The following is a 24,234-nucleotide window of genomic DNA, read 5'->3' as shown; positions in this document are numbered from 1 at the left end:
GCAAAAGGAAAAACACCCCTTTTTCTTCCCTTTTATTGTTTGGAAGGATTCACCGTAAGGATTTAAATTCGAAACTGGATTATAATTATTGAACTAAACTATTGGATTACAATCATCGCAGATGGCTTCCAAGGATTAATGGATATATAAAGAATTTGCTATAAAAGACAATTCGTTTGATTGGTATTATTGGCTTTGAAACTCTCTTGGAATATAATTATATTTTGGCCTTGTTACTTGACTTGGAACTATTATTGGATTACAATTAACTTGGATTAAATTGCTATATTTTGGACTTTGGAAGAGAACTTATAAATTTAAATCTTCAATCAACAAGAGACTCCCACATCAAATTTGAATATTATAAGTATATTATTGGTACCCTTTTCTTCTTTCTTTTTTCTTTCCCTTCTCTTCCCTTCTCTGTGGTTGATTTCTTCCCCCCCCAGACATTAATTGTAATAATGAATTGTTAATACTTGACTCCCCTTTCCCCTGGGGTGGTGTTTTTTAATCTTTAAATTGTAGTAAATAAAATTTGATTATTTGTGACAAACCTTTAATAGAAGTAAAATAAATTATAGTATCAAGCTATTTGAATTTATACAAATCTATATAATGATATTTTAAATATAAATAAATCAAGTTTTTTTAGCCTGTTTAACATTGATTAAAAGTTTTCTTTTCCTTCTCTATCCTTTGCTATTTTCTTTTCTCCTTTTTTTCCTATTTTTTCTTCTCTCCTAGTAATTTTATATACTTATTACAAACTATATAATGATAATTAAGTTTATATTTTTATTTAAGTGATATAATATTTTTTTTCTGTAAGAGTGGAATATTAAAATAAGTTTCCTTTCAAAATATTGATTTATAACCATACAAGAAGTTTCCTTTCTAGATTAAAACGTGCTAGGAGATTAACTTTGCATATTCATATAGATTTAAAAATCAGAACTAAGCTTTTATTTTTGTTAAAGTGCTAAGAAGTTTAAAGTGACACAACTATTATTTTTCTTAAGGTAGCAATATATATATAAGCTTTTAGTCCTTCTAATCTTGATATATAATTAGCTTTTTTGGTATTTTGAAGTAATTTTTTTTTTAAATTAGATATAAAGCTATAAATTTTGACCAGTTTGGAGTTTATTTGGATTTTTTAAAATTATAAAAAAAGGCTAAGGAAAATTAGAAGAAGATCTAAACTCTATTTTTACCACCTTTCTCTTCTTATATAACAATACACTAATTACATTAAAAACATTAGAAGCAAACATAGAGTATCATCTTGAGACACAAATAGGATGTTGAGTACATCCACTTTCACAAAGACTATTAAAAAACAAACCTTAACTTCTTCAACATCCCCACAAGTGTCACCTTTGCCATCACCTGTACACCAAAGCACAGCTGCAAACATGTTAGCCAAAAAAAAAAAGAGAAAGAGAAAGCACAAACACAGCCTACGCTCCAAACAATTCAGGAAACATTGAATGCAATGAAAGACTTTATGTTAAAATCTCAAAACAAAGCAAATCAACAACGTGAAGGACTAAAAGCGGAAATAGGAGAATTAAAAGCAGATACTGGAGAGATGAAGGAGAAGATGAAGGAAGTTGATGAGAAAGTTGCTGAAATACAATAGACTTTGAAAGAAAATGAACAAAGAATCAAGATGGTAGAAGAGAAAATCGATAAAGTAGAACAAAAAATGGATGACTTTGAAGATAGATCGGATTTTCTAAATAAAAGATACGACGAATCAATTACACATCTAGAAATACAATGTGCATCTTATGGCTTAAGATTTCAGAATATAACAGAAGAAAAAGATGAAGACTTACAAGCAAAAATGGCAGAAATAATTGGAGGAATTCTACAGGTGGGTCCCTTGGAACTAATAAAAGAAATTGATGAAGTTTACAGAGTGCAAACTAGCTATGTACGAAGACATAACTTACCGAGAGAAGTTCACATCAAATTCGTGAGGAAAACCATAAGAGATGACATTTTGAAGTGGACAAGAAATGAAAAGTTACAAGACAAAGGAAAAGAAATTACAAGAGTTCCAAGAAGAGTAAGAGAAAGCCGGAGGGATTATTATTTTTTAACCAAGATTCTAATTAAAGAAAATATAACCTTCCGTTGGCTCATACCAGAAGGACTTTCCCTGTATTGGCAATCACAAAGAATAAAAATAGAAAACCTTGAAGATGCCACAAAATTTTATGAAACAAGTGGAATATGCAAATTTGAACAACCAATAAAAGAAATACCTGCAAGAAAAGAAGATGAGATGGGTGACACCAGCCAGGGGGAGATAGGAGGAACTAGGAGCAAGAAGAAAGCAACCGTAGCGCAAATCTAAAGACACAAAGGAATATTATAAATAATTATGTCAGAAGATTTGAAAATATTTTCTGTGAATGTGAATGGACTAAATGAACTGAGAAAAAAATCAAATATTTTCTAAACTTAGAAAACAAAAAGCATAGATAGTAATATTACAAGAAGTTCATATTAAAAAGACTAACAGAAAATTATTATTAAATTCCAAAATTGGAAATATGTACGCCATTTTGGCGAAGCAGAGAAAAAGAGGTATAGCAATGTATATTGAAAATTCAATAAACTCCAAACAACTATATGCTGATCAGGAGGGTAGAATATTAATTGTACAGGTAAACATAGATCCGAAACCTCTTGTCATTGTCTCTATCTATGCTTCAAATGAAAAATGATATTTTATAAGCAATTACATCAATAGATAAATGAACTAAATATTGAAAATATGATTATAATTGGTGATTTTAATGCAATTTCAAATAGATTATTAGATTATTCTGGGGGGGAAAAGACAAGAAAAAGAAAAATATTTTGCCAACTACTTTCCAGAAAATGAGATCTGAGTTACTATTAAATGATATTTGGAGGGAAAGACACCCTTTAACTAGGCAATATATTTTTTATTCTAATCCCCATAAAATGTGGACAAGAATAGATATGGCTTGGGCTCCAAAAACAACCTTAAAACAAATCAAAGAAATTGAGATAGATACAAATACATGGGCTGATCATAACCCTCTAGTGATATATCTGAAAAATTACAAGAAACATATGAATTGGCAGATGAATAGGAATATTATAAAGGACCAACAATATAAGGAATGGATAGAAAAAGAACTAGAATTTTTTTAAAAAAATTAATAAAAACCCAGAAACTTATTTTTAAAATTTATGGGACACTGCCAAGGCATATATTAGAGGACTAACGGTTTCTTATACAGCCAAGAAAAATAAAAGAAAAAAAGATACAATATGAACAATTAATTACTGAATTAAATCAACTGGAGGTAGTATCGCAACATAATTCAAAAAATAGGGAGATTAAAAGGAAAAAAGAATTAGTTAAGCACAAAATAAAACTCATAGAGCAAAATCAAATAGCGGAGAAAATTAAAAGGGCCAAACAGCAATATTTTGAACATGCCAATACACCAGGAAGATGGCTTGTATATAAACTAAGAAAATATAGACAATCAAAAATAATCAAAGAATTAGTAGATAATGAATGATAAAATATAAGACTGATGAAAAAGCAAAAATAGTACAAGAATTTTATAAAGAATTATATAAAAAAGAGGACATAAAAGAAGATGGGATTTTTAAATACTTAGACTCTTTAGATTTACCGCAATTAACGGAAGATCAATAGAAAGAACTAGATAGTCCAGTCACAATAAAGGAACTACAAATAACAATTAAAAAGCAAAAAAATAACAAAGCAACTGGACCTGACACCATACCGGCGGAATGGTACAAAATAGAAAGTGAAGTTATAATGAATAATATGTTGGAAATTTTTAATGAAAGTATAATGGATGGTAAAATCCCTAAATCCTGGTCAGAGTCTTTAATAACATTAATTCATAAATCTGGAACAAACAAAGAAAAGATACAAAACTATAGACCTATATCATTACTAAATGTGGATTACAAAATATTTACTTCAATCTATGCAGAAAGACTTTAAAAGATTTTAGACAAGAAAATACACCAAGATCAAAATGGGTTCTTACCAGGTAGACAAATAAAAAATAATCTTAGAATGATTATTAATACATTAGAATACTATGAACAACATAGTATTCAGGAAAACAAATGTCATTAATGTTCCTAGATGCTAAAAAAGCTTTTGATAATGTAGATTGGACATTTATTAAAATGCAATTAAATAAAATGAGATTTGGTACAAAATTTGCAAATTTAATTGATGCGATATATTCAAAACAAACTACAAAAAATATTTTAAAGAATGAACAATTGGAAAAATTTGAAATTTTTAAGGGAGTTAGACAGGGATGCCCGATTTCACCCTTACTGTTTATTTTATCCCTGGAAGTTTTGTTGATAAAGATAAGAGCAAATAATAAAATACAGGGTTTGACAATTGGGAAAGAGACATACAAAGTACAAACTTTTGCAGATGATCTGACTTTTATAATAGAAAATCCTATGACAACAATACCAATCTTGATTGAAACGATAGAAGAATACGGTAAAGTTGCTGGCCTAAAAATAAATAGAAGTAAGACACAATTTATAGTTAAAAACATGACAGAATCGCAAAAAAGACAATTAGAAAGTATTACAGACAGGAAGATAGTGAAGAAAGTAAAGTATCTGGGAATTTGGATTATATCTAAAACTATATCTTTAAAAAATGACAATTATATAAAATTGATTGAAGAAATTAAAAAAGATTTAGAAATTGGGAATAATTTAAAATTATCTTTCATGGGGAGAATCGCAACGATTAAGATGAATGTTTTACCTAAGATGTTGTTCCTATTTCAAGTTTTACTTATAAATCCAAGGGGGGAATTTTTTAAAGAATTTAACAACAATAGAAAATATTTATTGGAAGTTTGGAAAGATATAAAAAAAGATTATTTTTTAACTATTCCTGACTGGATTTCCCCACTAGAGGCAATTAGCCACTCCAATTTGATGCAGGAGAGAAAGATATTAAAATATAAAGAATTATTAGATGATCAAATGAAATTAAAATCAAGAGATAACTTACAGGAAGAGGGGATAAAAATAGATTGGTGGCAATATATTCAGATACAGTCTAGATTCTAAAGAGACAGTAATATATATATTTTCAATAAGAGTAAAAACTTTTTAGGCAATTTGTTAACTACAAATCAAAGTAAACTAATAGGGAAAGTATAGAAATATATGATTGGATATAAAAATATAGATTTGACTTTAAAGGACAATATGATAAACTGCTGTAAAAATGTAGGTAGAGAAATATACGTAGAAATATGGGGAAAAGTTTAGATTACAAATTGGAAAATGACAAAATCAGTTTCTTTAAAAGAAAATCAAATTAAAATGTTTTATAGGTGGCACCTCCCACCAAATAAAATTGCCAAGATGTTTCCCAATATGTCCCCAAAATGTTGGAAATGTAAGAAAGAAATACCGTATATACTCGAGTATAAGCCGACCCGAGTATAAGCCGAGGCACCAGTTTTTGCCACAAAAACTGGGAAAACTTATTGACCCGAGTATAAGCCGAGGTAAGAAAATGCAGTGGCTATTGGTAACTTATGGAAACCAATAAAATTACATTAATTGAGACATCAGTAGATTACATGTTTTAGAATATTTTAAAGAAAACCAGTAAACTAGCTCTGTAAATTTAAAACAGGGTAAACAATGAATTAAAAAGTAAAAAAAGTAGCTCAATCAGCAACAAAGCTAAAACCTAAGAGTTAAAATCCTTCGAAACTGGATTCCTTCTCATCATTAATTGGATCTACATTATTGTTCTGTTTTTATATATGCTGTGAGCCACCCTGAGTCCTTGGAGAGGGATGGCATACAAATCCAAATAAAATAAACAAACAAACAAACAAACAAACATCTGTGTATCCAAAGAAGAGCTTCAGCATTAGCTGCTGTGAGGTTATCAGCATAGAAAACCAAATAGATAGATAGATAGATAGATAGATAGATAGATAGAAATAGATAGATAGATAGATAGATAGATAGATAGATAGATAGATAGAAATAGATAGATAGACAGACAGACAGACAGACAGGCAGGCAGACTAGCGAGACAAGCAAAACTTGCTAAACACAGACAGCTCTTGTGGTTTTGTATCCTAAATATGCAGGTCTTATTTAGAATCAAACTCATTTTTAAATCATACTTGTTAATTGAAACTTGCTCTCAAACCCACTTTATAAAGGCAACTTTTAAAGATCCACAAACACACTTTAGGAATTCCTGTCTAGCTCTTGCCTCATAACACATTATTAGATCCTATCCAAGCAAGGACAGCAACTACCATTTTTTAAACAGTTTAAATCCTTTCAAAGGAGGGTGAGGAGAATCGGACAGCAGGGGGACTTTTTAATCCAACTAAGGGCAACACAGAGAGAGCAAGGAATAGTTAAACCTGTTGACAAATACACACACGGAGGGAGTAAAAAAAACCAAAAACCTCCCGGTTTCAACTTTGAGGGGAAAAGGAGGCACTTTGGCTACATACCCACTCCTTCAAAGAGGTAGCTGGCATTTTTCACGAGGGGGGGGAAGAGAGGGCATGCACCCAAACAGACACACACACACACACACGCTCGCCCTCCAAAATTCATCCTCCCCCTTTTTCTTTGTTGCCTTGGCTTCCCTTTCATTCACACGCCCCACCCCCACATCCTGCTGACTCACACACGGAGGGAGCGAGGAGTAAAAAAAAAAAAAAAACCTCCCGGTTTCATCGAGGGGAAAAGGAGGCACTTTGGCTACATACCCACTCCTTCAAAGAGGTAGCTGGCATTTTTCACGAGGGGGGGGGAGAGGGGGCATGCACACAAACACACACACATACACACACAACCTCACCGGCTTCCCATTGCTTCCCCCCCCCTCTCGGAGCATTTGGAGCGCTTACCTGGTTCCTTTGCTTGAGCCAAGGAGAGGAGGCACCAGCCCCACCCTTCCCACAGCTCCGCCGGCGCGCGAGAGGGGAAAAAATCCCATCTGTCCGTCCATTACCCTGGGGGGGGAATCATTGACCCCCTCAGAGAGGGTCCGCAACTTGGGCGTCCTCCTCGATCCACAGCTGACATTAGAGAACCACCTTTCGGCTGTGGCGAGGGGGGCGTTTGCCCAGGTTCGCCTGGTGCACCAGTTGCGGCCTTATCTGGACCGGGACTCATTACTCACAGTCACTCATGCCCTCATCACCTCGAGGTTCGACTACTGTAATGCTCTCTACATGGGGCTACCTTTGAAAAGTGTTCGGAAACTTCAGATCGTGCAGAATGCAGCTGCGAGAGCAGTCATGGGCTTACCCAGGTATGCCCATGTTTCACCATCACTCCGCAGTCTGCATTGGCTGCCGATCAGTTTCCGGTCACAATTCAAAGTGTTGGTTATGACCTTTAAAGCCCTTCATGGCACTGGACCAGAATATCTCCGAGACCGCCTTCTGCCGCACGAATCCCAGCGACCGATTCGGTCCCACAGAGTGGGCCTCCTCCGGGTCCCGTCAACTAAACAATGCCGGTTGGCGGGCCCCAGGGGGAGAGCCTTCTCTGTGGCGGCACCGGCCCTCTGGAACCAACTCCCCCCGGAGATCAGAACTGCCCCTACTCTTCCTGCCTTCCGTAAACTCCTCAAAACCCACCTTTGCCGTCAGGCATGGGGAAACTAAATATCTCCCCCTGGGCACGTTGAAGTTATATATGGTATGCCTGTATGTGTGTATGTTAGTATTGGGGATTCTCTTAAACTTATAATATTTTAATTAATTGGATTGCATTGGATTGTTTTTCACTTGTTGTGAGCCGCCCCGAGTCTTCGGAGAGGGGCGGCATACAAATCCAAATAATAAATAAATAAATAAATAAAAAAGCCAGTTAGGTGGGGGGGAGGGTGTCGAGAAGACACAAGCAGGAATCCACTGCCCCTGACCTCACTGGCTTCCCATCGCCTTTGTCTCCTCTCGCGCGCCATCGGAGCTGTGGGAGGGGGTAGGGCTGGTGCCTCCTCTCCCTGGCTCAAGCAAAGGAGCCAGCCAACTGTAGTCCCGAGAGCTCCGGCCTTTGCAGGTAGGAAAGCAATTTTTTTTTAAAAAAAACACCTTGAATTTGCCTTTAAGGTGCCTCCCCTGCATCGTTCCCCTGCGTCACCTTTCTTTCCTAATTGAAAGTTGGAGCCGCGGAGGGTAATAAAAGCGCGACCTCCACAGCCCAGTCCTACTACTGGCACTGCTAGGCACTACATATTTCCCTGTATACAGACAGCGATGCCCTCCCAAAGGCGCCCCTGAAGCTACTTCAGCCGGGAAGAGGTGACACTTACCATAGCTTCCAATGCCTGCCGGGCTCCCGCATGGCGCCCCCTTGTGGTGACTTGCCAGTGACACGAGTATAAGCTGAGATTGTGTTTTTCAGCCCATTTTTGGGGCTGAAAAACTCGGCTTATACTCGAGTATATACGGTAGGTTCGTATTATCATCAATGGTGGACTTGTAATAAAGCTAAGTTATATTGGAAAATGATGGAAAAATTGATGAAAGAAATAACATCACAAGAGATAGAAAACCCCCCAGAACTTTATTTATTGGGTATAACAAAGCAGAAATACAAGAAAGAAATTTTTTATTTAGTTATTCATATTTTGACAGCGGCCAGGATAGTTTATGCACAAAATTGGAAGGGAGAAAACACTCCCAAGGAAGAAAAGGTAATAAAGAAAATATTAGATTGCGCAAAGATAGATATGATGACAAGACGGTTGAATAATCAAGAAGAATCAGAATTCTATACTATTTGGAACAAGGTATATACATGGATATACAAAAATAAAAATAAAATGTAAATGACATGAAAAAGTATAAAAACATTAAAATGATTTTCTTTCTTTTTTATTATTTTTATTATGTTTGAGTATAATGTTTGAACAAAATTCTTCTTTTCATTTAAATTAGTTTGTGGATTTAATGAATTAATAGTGTATTCTTTTTCTGTATAAAAATAGACTTCTAAGACGAGAGGGGTAATTATAACCCCAACTATATGTTAAATGTCTGTCTGTATGTCTGTCAATTTTATGAAAATCAATAAAGTTTATTTTTTTAAAAAGACCCTACATTCTGCAGCTGCTATGCCGGGTGAAGCAGAGGAGGTTTTACGACCCAAAGACAAACGCCTAGAGCAGATGCTCAAGAGATGTTTTTTGGAGGATACCTGGGCTATCAAGAGTGCAGCAGCAGCATCTTTTCTAGAAGCACATTCCCCCTGGTGATCTACTGGGCCAACAGGACTTTAACAAGATTTTTGCAGCGGCCCAATATGTAGCTGATGCTACCCTGCAGTCATCAAGATTTGCAGCCAGGTCAGTAGTGGCATCAACAATGGCCAGAAGGCTTCTATGGCTGCACCCTTGGCAGGCGGGGGTGAGGCGAAAATGGCAGCTGACTATGGGTCCTTTAAAACGCGACCTCCTATTTGGAGATCTCCTGGAACCCCTTCTCCTGGAGACCGCTGACAAAAAATGTTTTGGGGGCCACCACCAAGAAGGCCATCAAAACAACCCTTTCGTCAACAGGACCAAGGGTTCGCCTTCCAAAGAAACTCAGGTCACTATTCTCGTTTTCGCTCCCAAGCAGGCAGAAACCCCAGAGGTAGAGGATCCCGTTACCAAAGAGGTTCCTCCTCGACCAGAGCTTCCAGAAAGCCCAGATGGTGAGCTTCATTCCATTCCCATAGGGGGGCGCCAGGCTTGGTTCTCCTCCAGATAGCGCCATTCCTGTAAGGACTCCTGGGTTATTGCTACTGTGGAATGGGGCCTCCAGTTGGAGTTTATTTCTCTACCTCCTAAACGTTTTATCTCATGCCCATCCCCCAGGTCTTCTCCATCTTGTATCCGAATGGAGGAAGCTATTCAACATCTGTTGTCTATCAGGGCTATCCAACCTGTTTCCTCTTTCCAAAGAGGTCTGGGCTTCTACTCCATCCTCTTCATGGTCCCTAAGACATCTGGAGGATGGAGAGCCATCTTGGACCTTAAAAATTTGAACCAGTTTATTAAATATAGGAAATTCAAGATGTATTCTTTGTCATCCATCCTAGCTGCTATCCATCTTTATGGTCTCCTTGGATCTCACGAAAGCCTGTCTTCATATTCCCATTGCCAAAGGTCACAGGAAATTTCTTCGCTTTGCCTTCCAGGGCAAGCACTACCAATACAAGGCAATGCCCTTCGGGCTCTCCTTGGCTCCTCGAGTCTTTACTAAGCTCCTAGGAACCCTGGCGGCTCACATTCGAGCCATGCCCATCCACATTTTATGCTATTTGGATGACATTAATTCGTGGGGCCTCTAACGAGGGCACCTGCTCAGACCTCAACATTACCATGTCTATCCTACAGGATCATGGTTTCTCCATTAATCTAAAAAAAAGTCAGCTCCATCCGTCTACTTCTATTTAACACCTGGGAGCCATCATTAATTCAGATCTCTCTCAGGTTTTTCTCTCTACTGAGAGAAAAGTCAGTATTAAGGAGCTCATTTCCCAAATACAATCTCAGAGAAGGACTTCCATCGTTACCCTGTCTTCTCTACTGGGAAAGATGGTATCCTGCATTGGCATTATCCCCTGGGCCCGTCTTCATGCCAGGGATCTCAATGGCTTCTATTACCGTTCCAGAGATCGGGGAACAGCAACTCGACACGCCTCATCACCATTCCATCCACGGTTTTAAGATCCCTTATGTGGTGGACCTCCCCCGCTCTGGACAGGGGATCCCCCTTCAGGTGTCCAGACCAATTCACCATCACCACGGATGCCAGCTTATCGGGCTGGGGAGCCCATGCCCAGGGCCTGATAGCCCAAGGCACGTGGTCAGCAGAGGAGGCTTCCATACCCATCAGTTGGCTGGAACTGAGAGCAGTGTCTCTGGCCCTCAAACACTTCAAACCGCACATCATCAACCAACATGTTCTGATTCTTATGGACAATATAGCCACAAAGAGCCATATTTGCAGACAAGGGGGCATCAGGTCCAAGGCCCTGATGAGGGAAGCCTTGAAGTTGGGCCTCTGGGTAGAGAGGCATCTTCAGTCGTTAAAAGCTGACCACATATCGGGAGTCCTCAATGTTCAAGAGGACTGGCTCTCCCGATCAACTTTAGATACAGGAGAGTGGAGCCTTCATCTGGCTCTGTTTCAGCAAATCTGCCTCAGGTTCAGTCACCCATCGCTAGACCTATTTGCGACCGAAGCCAATGATCAACTCCCTCGATTCTTCTCCAGGTTTCCATCCCCGGGAGCTGAGGCTACCAATGCACTCAGAACCCCTTGGTCTCGAGGGCTGCTTTACGCCTTCCCTCCAATTCCAATTCTCCTAGATGTGATCCACAAGATCATCCTCGAGAAGGCCCAGGTGATTCTGATAGCCCCTCACTGGCCACACCGGCCCTGGTTCGCGGACCTTCAACGTCTGTCCATCCAGGACCCCTGGCAATTCCCCGTTTCGGAGGATATGTTGCAGCAGGGCGCCTCTCTCCATCCAGATCTGGAGTGGTTCCACCTCACCGCTTGGCTATTATCCGGCGCGATTTAGACCTCCGAGGATACAACCCGGACACTGTAGAAATAATCCTAAAAGCCAGAAAAGTGTCCACCAACAGGATTTACCATCATACCTGGTCCAAATTCCAGCAATGGTGCTCACAAGGATCTATCCCTTGTCTTCCCATCCACAGGATAGTAGCATTCCTCATGAAAGGGTTCCAACAAGGCCTTTCATCCAGCACCATCCATCGTCACCTGGCAGCCCTATCTTTGGTCTTATCAGGGCCTCGCAGACAACCACTTCGCTCCTTTCCGGAAATTCAAGAGTTTCTTAGAGGGATTTCGAACCTCAGACCTTCCGAGGTCCACAGATATCCGTCCTGGGACTTACCGCGGGTTCTCCATTCCCTTACTCAGGCACCATACGAACCCCTAAGATCACCGTCCTTCAGGTACCTATCTTACAAGGTAGCATTCCTGGTGGCGATAACATCTGCCCGACGCATCTCAGAATTGGCAGTCCTTTCAATCAGGCAGGATCTATGCCAGTTCCATCCAGACAAAGTAGTCCTGCATTTGGACCCCACCTTTCTACCCAAGGTCAGTTCCATGCTCCATAGATCCCAGGATATTGTCTTGCCTTCCTTTTGTTCCAACCAAAACCATCATCTTGCGGTCAGATGGCACACCCTAGATCTCACCAGAGTGCTGAGAATCTACATTCAACGGACAACATCCATTCAAAGGTCTGAAGCCCTATTTGTGGCCTACCATCCCAGGTCCATGGAATCCAAGGTATCCTCAACAGTAATAGGCCATTGGATCCGAGGGACTATCTCAAAGGCCTCCCTCAGCATACCTAGGAGCATCACCGCACACTCCACAAGAAGTGCAGCCACATCTGCCACATGGGCAACTCAAGCTCCATTGGAAGAAATCTGCAAAGCAGCTACTTGGGCCTCTCCAAACTCTTTCATAAGGCATTACAAAATTGATTCTTACGCTTCAGCAGATGCTGCCTTTGGCAGAAGAGTCCTCCAATCCATTATCTCTCACGATAGCAAACTAATCCCTCCCTAGGGACTCATCTATTGGGTATGTCCCACGTGACTGCTGGACCTGCTCTCTCAGTACGGAGAATAGGCGTTGATTGCTTACCTGAATGATAAGTACGATAAGCAGATACAGCAGTCACTTCCCTCCCTGTACTTCGTTTCTAACTATGGTTATTCCTTTAACCTGTTCTTTCCCTATCATGAGAGTTGAACATTATTGAGCCACCACAACCAAGCCTAAGTCTACGGATTCGCGAATTCTGGGGAAGGGGTGGATCCAGCAGGCTTTTTAATGACAAGGTTTGGTCCCCGACGGATTGGACAGCGAGCAACCCACATGACTGCTGTACCCGCTCATCGTACGAGAAGAGGCGTTCAGGTAAGCAATCAAGGCCTATTTTCTTTCTCTATATCTGGTTTATGTATTAAAGTTATTAATGCTTCCGACCAGGTTTTAGGGATACAGTGATACCTCATCTTACAAATGCCTCGTCATACAAACTTTTCGAGATACAAACCCGAGGTTTAAGATTTTTTTGCCTCTTCTTACAAACTATTTTCACCTTACAAACCCATTGCCGCCGCTGGGATGGCCCACCTCCAGACTTCCGTTGCCAGCGAAGCACCCATTTTTGTGCTGCTGGGATTCTCCTGAGGCTCCCCTCCATGGGAAACCCCACCTCCGGACGTCCGTTGCCAGTGAAGTGCTCATTTTTGCGATGCTGAGATTCCCCTGCTGGGATTCCCCTGCAGCATCGCAAAAACACAGAAGTCCAGAGGTGGGGTTTCCTATGGAGGGGAGCCTCAGGGGAATCCCAGCAGCACAAAAACGGGTGCTTCGGCTGGCAAAAGGGGTGAGTTTTGGGCTTGCATGCATTAATCGCTTTTCAATTGATTCCTATGGGAAACACTGTTTCGTCTTACAAACTTTTCACCTTAAGAACCTCATCCCGGAACCAATTAAGTTTGTAAGACAAGGTATCACTGTATTACCATCAGCAATTATATTATTAAAAATCTCTAACATATTTGATATAAGTATATTGCTATTTAACTTGTAAAATCCCGCTGGTATAGCATCTGGGCCAGTGGCTTTATTATTTTTTTGATTCTTAATTACTTGTAGTTCTGTCATTGTGAATGATGCATTAAGTTTTGTCATTGTTCTTCTGTTATTATTGGTAAGTCTGTTGAATTTAAGTAGTCAAAAGCCTTATCTTCTATCTTCTTTATTGTATAAATTTTTGTAAAATTCTAACGGTATTTCCTTCTTTTCAATTGTTCTATATTTAAGTTTGCCTTTACTATCTTCTAATTTTTTTTATTATTTTAGATTCTCTTTGATTTCTTAATTTATGTGCTAACCAACCAAGATCTGTTTAAATTTTTAATATGGACTTTTTGTAGAATTATAATTTGTGGTCTTTGTTTTTTGAGTTTGGAAAAGATTTGTTTTCTTTTTCTTGGGTTATTTAATCCATTTACATTTACAGAGAAAATCTTTAAATCTGAGTACATATCTATTTGAAGTATTTCTTAATTTCTTTGGGTTCTCGATGTTGGGGATGGATGGAATTTTAATGTCCTCGGCAGACAGGATTCAAAGTAAAAACAAACTTTATTTAGAAAATAAAAAGGAGTACATTGTGTCAGCAGCGTGGCACTTTATCAAGCAGCCTAACGGAACATGGCTGAAACACAGAAGAATAGATTGGAATGTGTGCCTACGTAAGCAGACGGATGTGACATGTAGGAAAGATATGAATTGTGGGAGTGATGTATGAGGGGGTGTGATCAGAGGGAAAACACACATTAACTCTTTAACTACTGAATGTCTCTGTTGGCTGGCAATTCTCAGCGTGACACCCCTTCTTTGGTAGTCATCAGGGACATTGGTTCACATAAGGCACATTTTCTCGGAGAGGTATTCGTGTTGGTCAGCTGGCAGTGGTTTATTCAGCACGTCAGCGATCTGTTCATTTGTAGGCACATATTGTAGTTTCACGAATCCTTGTTGCACATATTTTCTTGCATTCTTATATCTTAAGTCGATGTGCCGTGAACGGGCTCCCACATATTCAGCTTTAGCAATGAATTTTACTGAAGTATTGTCCTCCATAATAACAATTGGCTTCATTGGATCAGCCCAGATACTATTAATGAGAGCAGAAACATTGATTAAATCATTACAACAGTCAGAAACACAAGCATATTTGGACTCAGTGGAGGAACAAGAAATAAATTTCTGCTTTCTAACTTTCCAATAAATTGGACAACCATTCAAAAACATTATAAAACCAGAAGTACTTTGACGAGTTTCAATGTCACTCGCCCAATCGGAATCTGCATAGCAAATCAATTCAGATTACTTGTGTTCTGGTTCCAGGAACAACTTCATGTCCATCGTGTGCTTCATGTATCTGAGCAATCTCTTTATGCATGTCCAATGAAATGTAGTTGCGTTGGCTATGTGTCGTGACAACAAGTTCACACTAAGTGAAATGTCGGGTCTTGTCCAACTGCTAATGTATAACAGTGACCCAATGACTGAGCAATAAAGTGTTTGGTCCTTAAACAAAGGACTGTTTTGGTATGTCAACTTGTAAAAATCTGTCTGCATTGGAGACCGACATGGGCGTGCATCAGCCATGTTGCATTGTTGCAAAAGTTGATCAATTTTGTTTGCTTGTGAGAGGCTAAACCCCTTTTGAGTTTTCTGAATCTGAACTCCTAAGTAATCATGAATGTGTCGTAAGCTTTTCAGTGTGAAATGTTTTTCTAAACCTTTTGCAAAAATCTCACTCAGACGTTGATTTGGACCAATGTAAACAATATCATCAACATAAACAAGAACAATTTCATAAACATTACCTTGCCCTTTTGTAAACACACATTCATCAGAGTCGGACTTAATAAAGCCCATTGAATTTAGCTTGTCAATTAGACATCTATGCCACATTAAACCAGATTGTTTCAATCCGTACAGACTCTTTTGCAGGTGCCAGACACATCCTTCCTGGTCCTGGAATCCGGGTGCGCCTTTCACGTAGATTTCTTCATCTAGATCAGCATTCAGATAAGCAGTTTCGACATCGAAACTGGAAAACTTCTAAATTCAGGGCAGCGGCAATTGTTAAGGTGATTTTGACACTTTCATTTCTGACAGTAGGTGAATAAGTATCGGTGTAATCATCAGGAAAAGTCTGAGCGAAGCCTTGTGCTACTAATCTTGCTTTGTATAGTTCTTCACCGTTTGGCTTTCACTTAATTCTGTAGACCCATCGTGTACCAATAACTCTCTTGTCCTCTGGAGGGTCAACGTGTTTGTACACCTTAGGTTTCTTTAAACTGTCAAGTTCAGCTTGCATGGCATCATACGATTTTTCTTGTTCAGGTTCAGGTAAATGTCTTATTTGATGAAAATTATCGGGAGGAAGTAAAACATTGTTACAAATAACAGGAAACAGTTTTTGAGCTACTTGCGCTTGATATCTCTGAGGAGGAACTCCTTTTGTGATTCTCTTGGAACGTCTTAGAACCGTGGTCCATTCATTTTGGTCATATCCGTCTTCATTTACATCGCTAGTAACATCATCTGCGACTGGTGAAGACTACATCTGGAACAACTGGAACATCTGGAACAGCTATCTGAGAATCAGGTTGCGCTGTACCTTGGACATCTTTAGGAAAATAAACTGAAGTATCATTACTGTGTATTCTGGACCAATTTGTATCTTCCTCAAATTTTGCTGAATTGGAAATAACACCTCTGTAGTTAGAGTCAGTAAATTTGTAGTACTTGGAACTATCATCAAAACCTATAAATCTCAGTCTTTGTGCCACTGGACCGCCCTTCTTTCTTTGAGCCAGTGGAATGTTAACCATGGCATACGAGCCAAAAATGTGAAAGTTTTGAATGTCGGGTTTCTTCCCATAAAACATGTAGTACGGAGTTTGTTTTAAAACACTGCTCCAAGTACGATTAACAAGGTAGTTTGCATACCTTAGTGCTTCACCCCAGTAAGCATTGTCGAGATCAGCGTCTTCTAGGAGACAGCGATACGTAGTCTGTAGAACACCTTGGCATCTCTCAGCAATCCCGTTGCGCTGAGGCGTGTAAGGGGCTGAAGCTTGGTGCCGTATTCCTTTGCATCTCATCCAGTTCTGGAATCGCTGAGACATGAACTCACCGCCACGATCACTTTGGATTCTTCTGATACGGACACCGAATTGATTGAATACCTTTGCAGCAAAGTCTGTAAAGATCTGAAACGTCTCTGATTTCTGTTTCATTAGATACACAAAACCATATCGAGAAAAACTATCAACAATTGTTAAGAAATACCTATTGTTACCCCTAGTAGGCCGAAATGGACCGACAATGTCGGTATGAACCAAATCGAAAATGCGTGAAGACATTGCGTGAAGGGCATGCTTAGCAATGGGGGAAGCCTTTGATTTAGATTTGTTGCAAACAAAACAGTCAAAATAAATAGGACAGTTACTATCGACTTTGAAACCGTTCACGCACTCGGGCATCTTGGATAAAACATCATATGAAGCATGGCCCAAGCGTCGATGCCAACGGTGGATGCACTTGGAATGAAAAGGTTTATTTGTTAGTACAGGTTTAGAATTTGCAACATTATGCAGAACACCTTGAGATTCATTGGCTTTATGAGCCTCTGATTTTATTATAGCAGCAGGTTTTCTTTCTGGACCTGCGCTTTCATGGTTTGGAACGCTTATACTTATATCTACCAGTGAACGAAAATTTGGCTTCAGGTAGAAAACACCACCAATCGGAGTGGCATGTGCGACAACAGTTCCATTTCTAATAATATGGATATCATAGTTCAGCAGCATAGTTTGTAGCCTAAGTCTTGGTTTAGGCGATTAAGGCTGAGTATGTTGCTTTCAGATTTTGGAATGTAGAGAACGCATGGAATCATCTGGTCCAGTTCATCTATGTAGATAGTTCCTTCTCCTTCGACTCGGGATAGATTATTTGAGAATCCATACACCTCCTTTATGTCAGATTCATGTAATTCAGTAAAACGTTCTCTTTGGTGAGTAATGTGAAAAGCAGCTCCGCTGTCTAAAGTCCATAAATGTTTTGTGCTGTACTCACAATTTGAATCAGGAACATTTTTAAGAAGCACGGTATTGATTGTAGAGTGTGATTCGCCTTCGGAATCTCGTTGAGCTGATTTGGAGTTACTGGGACTCCTGCGTTCCAAATTAATGCCTTCTTCTTCTTTTAATGGCGGCAAGACAGAAAATTGCTCTTGAGTTGCAGCCGGCATCTGTTGCTGTAGTTCAGGACGTGGTGCCAATAATGGCTGAGCCGACTGAAGTAGAACTTGCACCGGTTGCACGGGCGTAGCAGGAACTTGTGGCGGTTGTACCCCTTGACTTGGTTGGGGTACGTGTTGCAAAAATGTCTGTTGAGGTACAAACTTTTCTTTGTCTGCAGAGTAGAATTGTCCTGCTGAAGCTTCTTTATTTATTTGGGAATCTGAAAAGAAATCCTTTTGGCGTAAATCAACATTTTTCTTCTGAACTTGTGGCGGTTGTACCTGTGAGAATTGCACCCCTTGACTTGGTTGGGGTACTTGTTGCGAAAATGTCTGTTGAGGTACAAACCTTTCTTTGTCTGCAGAATAGAATTGTTCTGCTGAAGCTTCTTTATTTATTTGGAAATCTAAAAAGAAATCCTTCTGGCGCAAATCAACATTTTTGTGGCCATCTAAATTTTCTGGTGACTTGCATTGCTTAAAATGGTCACTGGATGGCGTTTCTGAGCTTTCTGGCAATAAAACAACATTTTGGTGCAGTTGGTGCAGTTGCATAATTTGGCCACCAGGTGGCGCATTTTGGATCTGGCTTGGAACTGAGCCAAATTCCTGAGGATAAATTGAACTGGGTATTTTCTCAATTTGGCCACTGGGTGGTGCTGCACCTAGTTCCTTGAGTGCTAAGGAATGCATGACCTCATCATTAGGCTGTCTCTGGGCAGACTCCATTTTTGTCTTTTGTTCTGGTAAACCACATATTTTTCCTTGGCAATACTTTAACTGCATGCTTGTTATCTGATCAAGTATGACCTGTTTTCTGATTAATTCAACACAACAGAAATCTATAAGGTCCTTCTTAGGCTGTGTCAAATCATTTGCTTTCCTGTCTAGCTTCAATTATAATAAAGATTTCTGCATGATATTAATTTCAAGTCTCAAATTATTTGCTAAAACATTTGCAGTCTGCATGTCAATACATTGTAAGGAGGACTGACATTCTTGTGAAGCTTGCTCAGAATTCATTATTAACATCTGTTTCTTATTAACTTGTGGCTGAGCTCCAAGGATATTTGGCATTTTTTTTAGGTGATAAGGACTCAAAACATTTTCTGTCTCTTCGATACAGCATTTTAAATTAGCCTGCTTGCTAAGTTCAAGATTCAAAACATTTGTTTTCAAAGAGCATTGTTTTTCACAGAGAAATGCTTTTGGCTTTGCAGAAGGACTAGTAATATCAGGGACAGTTTGACTGTCTCTCAATTCTGGCAAATTCTCTTGCAGACTAAGATATTTGTATGCCGCCCCGAGTCTTCGGAGAGGGGCGGCATACAAATCTAAGTAATAAATAAATAAAATAAATATAGCTATTTCTGGCTGAAGCTCGCGGGTGATTGCCCTGGCTCCGCTTGTTAAGTTTATTCCTTCAGTTAAGAGAAGCAGATTAGGAATTTCACTTATCTGTTGCTTTGAAGTGAAGCTAGGCAGCTGTTGAGCTGAAGTTGTGAATCTTTCTTTGGAGGTGTCTCCTGTCGAAGTATCCATGTTTGTAAATTTTTCTTACAGGCATTTCTGCCTGATTAGTTTAAAAATAAACGAACCATCCTCTGCTACCATGTTGGGGATGGATGGAATTTTAATGAGTCCTCGGCAGACAGGATTCAAAGTAAAAACAAACTTTATTTAGAAAATAAAAAGGAGCACATTGTGCCAGCAGCGTGACACTTTATCAAGCAGCCTAACGGAACATGGCTGAAACACAGAAGAATAGATTGGAATGTGTGCCTACGTAAGCAGACGGATGTGACATGTAGGAAAGATATGAATTGTGGGAGTGATGTATGAGGGGGTGTGATCAGAGGGAAAACACACATTAACTCTTTAACTACTTAATGTCTCTGTTGGCTGGCAATTCTCAGCGTGACACTCGAAGTCTGCTACTTAACACCAATTCTTGTTGAATTTGAGGTTGTTTTTTCTTGGCACCTTGAGCCTCCTCCCTTTCCTTGGATGTTGCCCCTTGATCCTCTTCTCTTGCTCTAATTTCTTTGTAAGATTGGTCTGACCTAAAAAGACCAGATTATTCATAAAAAGCTCTAGCTTCGTCAACGCTCTCCAATTTTATTCTAGATGTTTGCCAATATAAAGAAATGCCTTCTGGAATGAGCCAGCGGAAGGTTATATTTTCTTTAATTAAAATTCTAATGAAGAAGTAATATTCCCTCCGACTTTCCCGTACTCTTTTAGGCACTTGTTTTAATATTATAATATCTTTTTCTTTATAGTTTAAGTTTTCACTTCTTGACCATTTTAAAATGTCATCTCTTATGGTCTTCCTGATGAATTTGATATGTACCTCTCTCGGCAAGTTGTGTTTTCTAGCGAAATTAGTCTGAACTCTGTAAATTTCATCAATTTCTTTTATTAGTTCTTGTGGGTCCATCTGTAAGATCTCTCCAATTATCTCAGCCATTTTTGAACCCAGGTTCTCGTCTTTTTCTTCTAAAACATTTTGGAATCTCAAGCCATGTGAGGATCGATGTAGTTCTAAATGAGTGATGGTTCATCAAAACCTCGATTTATTAAATTGTTATGAACTTCAAATTCCTCCATCTCTGTTCTGCTTTTTCCATTTTGTCTTCAACAGTTTTCATCCTTTATTCATTTTCCTTTAATTTTTGTTGTATCACTTCAATTTTCCCATCCGTTGCTTGGACGCTTCTATTTCTATTTTCTATTTATTTAGATTTGTATGCCGCCCCTCTCCGCAGACTCGGGGCGGCTCACAGCATAACATAACAGTTTGTAACAAATCCAAATATAATTTAAAACATTTAAAAGAACCCCATTTTGTTAACAAGCATACACTCAAACATCCCATACATAAAATGTGCATGCCCGGGGGAGGTGTTTCAGTTCCCCCATGCCTGACGACAGAGGTGGGTTTTAAGAAGTTTACGGAAGGCAGGGAGAGTAGGGGCAGTTCTAATCTCTGGGGGGAGTTGGTTCCAGAGAGTCGGGGCCGCCACAGAGAAGGCTCTTCCCCTGGGGCCCGCCAACCGACATTGTTTAGCTGACGGGACCCGGAGAAGGCCCACTCTGTGGGACCTAATTGGTCGCTGGGATTCGTGCTGTAGAAGGCGGTCTCGGAGATATTCTGGTCCAGTGCCATGAAGGGCTTTAAAGGTCATGACCAACACTTTGAATTGTGACCGGAAATTGATCGGCAGCCAATGCAAGCTGCGGAGTGATGTTGAAACATGGGCATACCTAGGTAGGCCCATGACTGCTCTCGCAGCTGCATTCTGCACGATCTGAAGTTTCCGAACACTTTTCAAAGGTAGCCCCATGTAGAGAGCATTACAGTAGTCGAACCTCGAGGTGATGAGGGCATGAGTGACTGTGAGCAATGAGTCCCGGTCCAGATAGGGCCGCAACTGGTGCACCAGGCGAACCTGGGCAAACGCCCCCCTCGCCACAGCTGAAAGATGGTTCTCTAATGTGAGCTGTGGATCGAGGAGGACGCCCAAGTTGCGGACCCTCTCCGAGGGGGTCAAGGATTCCCCCCCAGGGTAATGGACGGACAGATGGAATTGTCCTTGGGAGGCAAAACCCACAGCCACTCCGTCTTATCCGGGTTGAGTTTGAGTCTGTTGACACCCATCCAGGCCCCAACAGCCTCCAGACACCGGCACATCACTTCCACTGCTTCATTGACTGGACATGGGGTGGAGATGTAAAGCTGGGTATCATCAGCGTACTGATGATACCTCACCCCATGCCCTTGGATGATCTCACCCAGCGGTTTCATGTAGATATTAAATAGCAGGGGGGAGAGGACCGACCCCTGAGGCACCCCACAAGGGAGAAACCTCGGAGTCGACCTCTGACCCCCCACTAACACCGACTGTGACCGACCGGAGAGGTAGGAGGAGAACCACTGGAGAACAGTGCCTCCCACCCCCAACCCCTCCAGCCGGTGCAGAAGGATACCATGGTCGATGGTATCGAAAGCCGCTGAGAGGTCAAGAAGCACCAGGACAGAGGATAAACCCCTGTCCCGGGCCCGCCAGAGATCATCCATCAACGCGACCAAAGCAGTTTCCGTGCTGTAACCGGGCCTGAAACCCGACTGCTGGGGACATCGCCTATTTCTACTTTCAGATCTACAAGTTCAGCTTTCAAGTTGCCCATTTCTGCTTTTATATCTGCTTTTATATCTTCATAGTGCTTTTTTGCTTCTTCTTTTTTTAAAATAATTTTTTAATTTTAAAAAGTTTTTATTTACAAATATACAAAACATAAAAGATGATCGTAACAATTAACAATTGAGTCTTAGTACAATACAATATGTCTAGATGTAAAAGTATAACAATTGATAAACAAATAGACTTACAGAAAGGGGGCTAGAGAGAGAATAGAGAGAGAAGGGAAAAGAGAAAGGGGAGAAGCAAAGAAGAGAAAGGAAAGCGAAAAGGAAAAAAAGGGTGGGCGAGTGAACAGTGGAGCTGTGTTGAGAATATGAACTGATTTCAAATTTGTTAGCTCATTACCTTAGATCAAGATTAATCATGTAGATGAGTAGAAGCAAGCGTTGAATTAATCATAATATAGAGATTTTGAAACTAAAAATAAAAATGTCATATTTATATATCTAATATCTCTAGTAACTATTAGAAAGGAAAGGGAAATATTTTATACCGGATTTGTGTCTGGTTTAATTTATACAGATCATTCCATTGTTTAAACATATTGTTCTCTTTTTTTTATAACCATCTGTAGAAGGGATCCCAACAATTATTGAATGAGGACTCGGTTTCATTTCTGACTGCCATGGTTAGTTTAGTCATCTCTGCACAGTATTTAATTTTCTTTACTATTGCGTCTTTTGGGGGTACATCTTCATTTTTCCACCACTGCGCGAATGTTAATCTGGCTGCAGTGGTTAGATGGATGATTAAATGTATTTGAATTTTGGGAAGGTTTTGTCTGAGGATACCCAGAAGGAAGCATTCCGGAGTTTTTTCTATTTTCAAATTTAGTATTTCATCAATCCAGAGTCCAATTATATTCCAGTAATTCTGTGCTTTTTTACATTGCCACCATAGGTGGAAGTAAGTACCTAATTCTTGATGACATTTCCAGCAGTAAGGTGATCGTTGGTTATTTAATTTTGCTAATTTTATCGGGGTAATATGCCACCTATAGAACATTTTAAGTAAATTTTCTTTATAGGATGTAGCTATAATTAATTTATAATTTCTATTCCATAATAATTGCCATTCTTCATCTTTGTTTAAGATCAAGGTTCCATTGTTTAATGTTTATTTTTGTATTAGTATTACCAAATTCATTAGAGGTTAGATAGCAATAAAAAAATTTAATCAGTTGTTCCTGGGATCCTGTACATAACTTGTCTAGGAGAGCATTTTTAGCTATTCCTGGCGTATTTTTATCTTTGTTAAATTTAGATTGTATTTGTAGGTACTCTCACCATTCTGTTTTTTGGCCCATGGTTTCTAATTCTGCTCTGGTTCTGATTTCTCCATTGGTATTTATTATATCTTTGTATCTTATTATATTATTTTTTTTGGTGGAAGTTGGGGTATACATAAGCTTCCAACGGGGCATACCAGAGTGGAATTCCTTTATATAGCTTTTTCCTGATTTTTTTCCAAGTGTACACCAGGGATTTTCTAATCAAATGGTTAATGAAATACTTATGTGTTTTAGATTTTTCCTCCCATAGATAATAATGCCAGCCTGAATGAAGGTCGTGTCCTTCTAAACTTAATAACCTAGTATTAGTTAGAAGCATCCATTCTCTTATCCATGTTAAGGATGTGGCATTGTAATAATCCTTCCATATTGGTAAGGCTAGGCCTCCTCCTTCTTTTCTATCTTGCATGTACTTTAGACGGATTCTGGGGCGCTTATTCTGCCAAATAAAACTACTGGTAATTCTATTCAATTTTATGAAAAATTCTTGTTTCAGACAGATTGGAATTGTTTGAAATAAAAATAATATTTTTGGTAAGATGTTGAGTTTAATAACCGCTATTCTTCCTAATAATGAAAGTTGTAATTTCTTCCATTTCGCCAGATCCTTTTGTATTTTGTCAATTAATTTGTCATAGTTGTTTTCTTTTAGGCTAGAAACTTTGGCTGTCATATTAATACCAAGATATTTAATTTTTTTGGTTATTTGAATATCTAGTTTGGACATTAGAATAGCTTTTTGTGTATCTTTCATATTTTTAGTTAAGATTTGAGTTTTTGATTTAT

The 24,234-nt window shown here is 39.3% G+C and overlaps 1 protein-coding gene across 9 annotated transcripts in view; it reads left to right on the top strand.

Annotated features, from left to right (window-relative positions):
* Positions 1-24,234, top strand: part of PCDH1 (protocadherin 1) — a 434,444-nt gene that overhangs the window by 77,415 nt on the left and 332,795 nt on the right. The window lies entirely within an intron of this gene.

This window comes from Erythrolamprus reginae, chromosome 3 (assembly GCF_031021105.1).
Source record: "Erythrolamprus reginae isolate rEryReg1 chromosome 3, rEryReg1.hap1, whole genome shotgun sequence".
NCBI classification, from domain to species: Eukaryota; Metazoa; Chordata; class Lepidosauria; order Squamata; family Dipsadidae; genus Erythrolamprus; species Erythrolamprus reginae.
The sequence above is the reverse complement of the archived record's forward strand: the minus strand, read 5'-3'. Positions and strand labels throughout refer to the sequence as shown.